At 35.1% G+C, this 6,181-nt stretch overlaps 1 pseudogene; it reads left to right on the forward strand.

Annotated features, from left to right (window-relative positions):
- The first annotated feature begins 2,449 nt into the window (after window positions 1–2,449).
- Window positions 2,450–5,455, forward strand: LOC132643917 (ATP synthase subunit alpha, chloroplastic-like; annotated as a pseudogene).
- The last annotated feature ends 726 nt before the right edge of the window (window positions 5,456–6,181 follow it).

A 6,181-nucleotide genomic window follows, 5' to 3' on the forward strand; every position in this document is an offset into this window, starting at 1 on the left:
TACACAAACACAAGTATATGTGGTTGTACAAGTAATAACGTGACTTAAGAGTTGAGTGCTGAACCCACAAGGACTTAGGATTAACCGTTAACTAAATTAAACAAATACTAATTATCTCAACAAGGACTAAAACCTGAAAGTTGTGTTTCGAAACTACGAAAATAAAAATAAAACAAAGGCAAAGGTGCAAATATACCCCTTAACATTGCGATTTAGAACAAATATACCCCTCGTTAAAAAAGTGGTGCATATGTACAGGTCAGCTAGAGGGTAAGGCCTCTAAGGGGGGGTAAGGCCTCTAAGGCCATTGCCCCCATTTTCTAATTATAGTATGTGTATATGTTATTTTCTAAGAAAAAAATTATTAAAATTATAGTGGAGAAACTATGAAATATTTATTCCCTCCATTCCAAAATAATTGGTATCTTTCACTTCTCGAGTCAATTTAATGAATATTCGAAGCTAAATTAGATTTGATGAATTCAATATATTAAAAGTTAGATATTAAAAAACTATACGAAAAGTATTGCAAATCGCAATTTTTCTCATATCAATATGATGAAAAGATATATCTTAAAAATGTTGATCAAAATGTATACGATTTAACTCTTTAGAAACGAAATATGACAAGTATGTCGGGATCGCATGAGTATGAAAATGATTTTTTTTTCTTTTTAAATTATCACTGATATTAGTGTTGAAAAAAAAACTCATTTAGATTTTTACATTACCTCTGAATATAGAGCTTTGTCATTGGAATAAATTACACAAAATAAATTAAGGCCTCGTATAGCAGTTTGGCTTTAGGCCACCGAATTTATTGAGCCACCCCAGCATATGTACCCATGTCGTTACATAAATGGTGCAAATATATCCTTTTCGCTGATAGATTTCTTTTCAAAAAGCATTTAGCTTATTTTTTTAATTAAAAATGTCATGTAGCTTTAAAAAACTAAGTCTACCCATTTTTTAGTATACTTATTTTTTAAAAGCCACGTGATAAAAAAAATATGATCGTCGGGTCTGGTTCGTGTTAAAAAAATATCTTTGTGGCTTTAAAAAATAAATTTATTAATTCTTTTAAATGAATCCGACCCGACTCACCAGGAAAAAATTACCATGTGACTTTTAAAAAATAAGTTTACTAAAAGAATGGGTAGACTTATTTTTTTAAAGTCATGTGGTATTTTCTTAACTAAAAAATAAAGTCACGTGACATTTTCTTAATAAAAAAAAAGCTAAATGATTTTTTTAAAATGTCAAAAATTAAAGTAGTTTCACTATGAGCACCAACCACCAAAGAAATCACTGCCAAAACAGATAGGTATGTTTGCACTCAAGGGTGGGGCCGTAGCGGTTGACGAAGTGGGGAAAATCATGAAATTTCAGGTTCAAATTTCAGTGCATACAAAAACACTAAGGAGTCGTTTGGTAGCTGATTAGGAGCTAAGTTATGCAGGCAGAGGCGGAGGTACAAATCAAGGGTGTGCGTTGGAAAATTATACCGTGTTACATGTAGACAAAGTTTACTAAATATAATATACTTACGTTTGCACAATCTTGACACTGTTAGAGGCTTAGGCTGCATTTTTTTTTTCACACAACTTGCGCATTTCACATATAATTCACACAACTTGCACATTTCACATATTTTTTTCAAGAACATTTTGTGCGTCGACCTAATCTCTCTAGCTGTCGTTTCAATTCCTTCTTTTATTCTTCAAACTCCTCTTTTACCTGTCTCCCACGGCCCCTCCATCAAACCAAGTTTTCTTTGACTTTCTTCTTTTGGAGTCATTAGATACTATACTTATTAGTAATTACAAAATTTAATTGAAAATTTAATTTGGGCATTTATTTATATTAAATATAAAATAATATTTCAAATAAGTTTCTACCAAAAGAATTAGAAGAAAAGGTTATATGCAATTATACATATACCGTTGTAATTTCCATTCCCTCCTAAGTAGGTTATAAGATGTTTGGAGTTTAATTTGGACCAAAAAGAGTTAATAAAAGGTTAAATTCATCCATAGTTTCGGTGAATCGGAAAACCTAGCTAAGAATGATTTTTTTTTTTATTAGAATTCTCACACATTCTCTATCGAAACACAATAAATTTAACATACATCCATTAAAATTAAGAAGTAGCGTTATTTAAGTTATAATAAATTAGTGTTATTTTTTTCTTGAATGTGTGGTTTGAGTTCAGTAAAAATCTCGGCCCATCCATTATAAAACTATTATATTAGTTTATACAATTTACATTATATTAGTTTATACACTATTATATTAGTTTATACAATTTACATTATATTAGTTTATAAAATTTACAGTGTATTTTTATAACTAAAAGCAGCCAAACTGAAGAAAAAAGATAGATGGTTTGTAGCTGGTGGAAAAAAAAATTATTGACTTCGTACATGGTAAAGTCACGAGTTAGAGCAAGATGGATGTGAAACCACTCATTGAAATTTTGTTAGTTGCTTCTTTAATTTTGCACACTCTTCATAAATTTCTGGCTCCGCCAATGTATGGAGGTATTTAATCTTGTATAAGTAATACCATGTTTGATAGTGTTTTTTGTTATGTACAAAATTCAATACACCTAATATTGTGTTTGGTTTGCAATTTAAACACCTGCATAACTAATACATGTATAATTTATAAGGTGTACTATTTTATGCAGGATAGAAGATGGAATAACTAAACGCTGCATAACTAAAGCCTACATAACTAATCTATGTGTAAAATAATACATCGATCCTCTCATAACTAATCTTTGCATTACTGATACCGGCATAACTCTAACCAGTTATCAAACGACCCCTAGGTGATTTATTTTTATATGTCCAAGCCTTGATGTGCAGAGCTGTCTGATACCTTGTTGATGGAGGTAGCAGGTACCCGATAAAATTAGCACAGTCAAATGAATCAAAAAAGAAACGTGTATATTTGGTGCAACACATAATTTTTTTGTTCTTGAAGGAAGCAAATTCTTTTACTATACTGTTGTTGCTTTTTTGTTACATATTCCGACGGTTCTACGACAATTACTTTCCAATACATACACGCACGCACGCATTAATTTGTTCATCAACAGTTTATTATGGATCATATGATTATATAAAGTTTAAAATGTTTTTATTCTTTCTATAAAAAATTGAGGAATATGTCTCAAGTTCAAGCAATAAGAGAAGTGGAAGCAATATAGTGGATTTTGAACCCCAAAAACATTATGAATGTTTCGTATATTGATTATGGAGTTGAAAAATGATTTCTTTTGCTTAACTTATACAATTTACTTTAAAACAAATGGATGAAGTTATTGAATGAATATAATAAAGTGTAACCGTCAAAAAAGCCCTAAGCCAATTGCATTGAACTAAAAAAACAAAGTGGTAAGAAAATCGATTAACGGATTCTAGCCAACAGAAAGGATCTTCTGATCAATCCAGAGATCATTTGGATTCCATTAGTAATGAGGATTCGGAATATCACACATTGATTAATCAAAGAGAGATTCAACAACGAAAAGAAAGATTAATTCTTTGGGATCCTTCCTTTCTTCAAACGGAACGAAAAGAGATAGAATCAGGCCGATTCCCGAAATGCCTTTCTGGATATTCCTCAATGTCCCGGCTATTCACGGAACGTGAGAAGCAGATGATTAATCATCTGTTTCTGGAAGAAATCGAAGAATTTCTTGGGAATCCTACAAGATTCGTTCGTTCTTTTTTCTCTGATAGATGGTGGTCTATTTCCGGCATCATATCCATAGTTAGCCCATTCATCCTAGTTAGCAGTTCTAGCTCCGTATCAAGGTCACGATCGATATCGTCACTAGCATCAAGATTGTCACTATCATCAATATCGTCATTATCATCAATATTGAGCTCATCAAGAAGAAAAACTTTAGGCTTGTTATCTAGGAGTAGGCAATGGCATTGCTCGTATTCACGGTCTTGATGAAGTAATGGCAGGTGAATTAGTAGAATTTGCAGAGGGTACAATAGGCATTGCTCTGAATTTGGAATCAAATAATGTTGGTGTCGTATTAATGGGCGATGGTTTGTTGATACAAGAAGGAAGTTCTGTAAAAGCAACGGGAAGAATTGCTCAGATACCCATGAGTGAGGCTTATTTGGGTCGTGTTATAAATGCCCTGGCTAAACCTATTGATGGTCGAGGTGAAATTTCTGCTTCTGAATTTCGATTAATTGAATCTGCCGCCCCGGGTATTATTTCACGCCGTTCCTTATATGAGCTTCTTCAAACTGGGCTTATTGCTATTGATTCGATGATCCCTATAGGACGTGGTCAGTAAGAATTAATTATTGGGGACAGACAGACCGGTAAAACAGCAGTAGCCACATATACGATTCTCAATCAACAAGGTCAAAATGTAATATGTGTTTATGTAGCTATTGGGCAAAAAGCATCTTCTGTGGCCCAGGTAGTAACTACTTTACAGGAAAGGGGAGCGATGGAATACACTATTGTGGTAGCCGAAACGGCAGATTCCCCTTCTACATTACAATACCTTGCTCCTTATACAGGAGCAGCTCTGGCTGAATATTTTATGTATCGTGAACGACACACTTTAATCATTTATGATGATCCCTCCAAACAAGCGCAAACTTATCGCCAAATGTCTCTTCTATTACGAAGACCGCCCGGTCGTGAATCTTATCCAGGGGATGTTTTTTATTTGCATTCACGCCTTTTGGAAAGAGCCGCTAAATTAAGTTCTAGTTTAGGTGAAGGAAGTATGACCGCCTTACCAATAGTTGAAACTCAATCGGGAGATGTTTTGGCTTATATTCCTACTAATGTAATTTCCATTACTGATGGACAAATCTTCTTATCCGCCGACCTATTCAATTCTGGAATCAGACCTGCTATTAATGTGGGTATCTCCTTTTCTAGAGTGGCGCCCGCAGCTCAAATAAAAGCCATGAAACAAATAGCTGGTAAATTAAAATTAGAACTAGCACAATTCGCAGAATTAGAAGCCTTTGCACAATTTGCTTCTGATCTCGATAAAGCTACTTAGAATCAATTGGCAAGAGGTCAACGATCACGTAAATTGCTTAAACAATCCCAATCAGCTCCTCTCACGGTAGATGAGCAGATAATGACTATTTATACCGGAACAAACGGCTATCTTGATTCATTAGAAGTTGGACAGGTAAGGAAATTTCTTGTTGAGCTACGTACTTACTTAAAAACTAATAAACCTCAGTTCCAAGAAATCATATCTTTTACCAAGATATTTACCGAGGAAGCAGAAGCCCTTTTGAAAGAAGCTATTCAGGAACAACTGGACCGTTTTTGTCACGACCCGACTAGGGGCCGTGACGGATATCCGGGGCGAACCACCGGGCATCCCTCGTGCTACTATCTGTCCTGCTTAATTTACAAAAAAAAAAGCATCTTCGATTTGAAAACATAAGTAGTTTCTCATGCATAAGCCCCTTTGGTCATTGAAATTTATAATATACATACACGAAAAATCATACTTTGTGAGACCATGCTACCCACACATACGTATCTACGAGCCTCTACTAGAATACTGGATATACGGACGGGACAGGACCCCGTCGTACCCCAAAACATGCATATACATATACATCAAAGCATAATCATAGGCACCTCCGAACAATGGAGTGCCCTCAACCACTGACAGCTACTATGAGTCCGGATCAAGCTCACCTCCCTGTCTACCTGTGGGCATGAACACAGCGTCCAAAGAAAACAGACGTCAGTACGAATATTGTACTGAGTATGAGAGGCATGAACAACAACAATACAATAAGGAAATAAGAAGACATTAATGAAATAAATAGAGATCTGTAACTGACTAAGAATCACAGGGACATAATGTATGCTGGCTTACTTTCATACTCATCATCGTCTCATGTATGCATAACAAAACTACATATATTTTTACAGAAGCTGCCTGTCCACATCGGATCGGTGTAAGAATGCATAAGCTGCCCGCCCATATCAGGTCGGTGTAATAATCATAGCCCGCGTCCGGGGTGTAAGCTGCCCACTATAGTGGTGTGCACATCTACGTGCCTGCCCGGCCGACTATAATGCGGCGCGGTGTGAGAAAATACATACATATATATATAAATGCTCAAGGACAGCTGTGCTTCATCGGGGTGACGTAAGG

Source organism: Lycium barbarum, chromosome 6 (genome assembly GCF_019175385.1).
Source record: "Lycium barbarum isolate Lr01 chromosome 6, ASM1917538v2, whole genome shotgun sequence".
NCBI lineage: Eukaryota > Viridiplantae > Streptophyta > Magnoliopsida > Solanales > Solanaceae > Lycium > Lycium barbarum.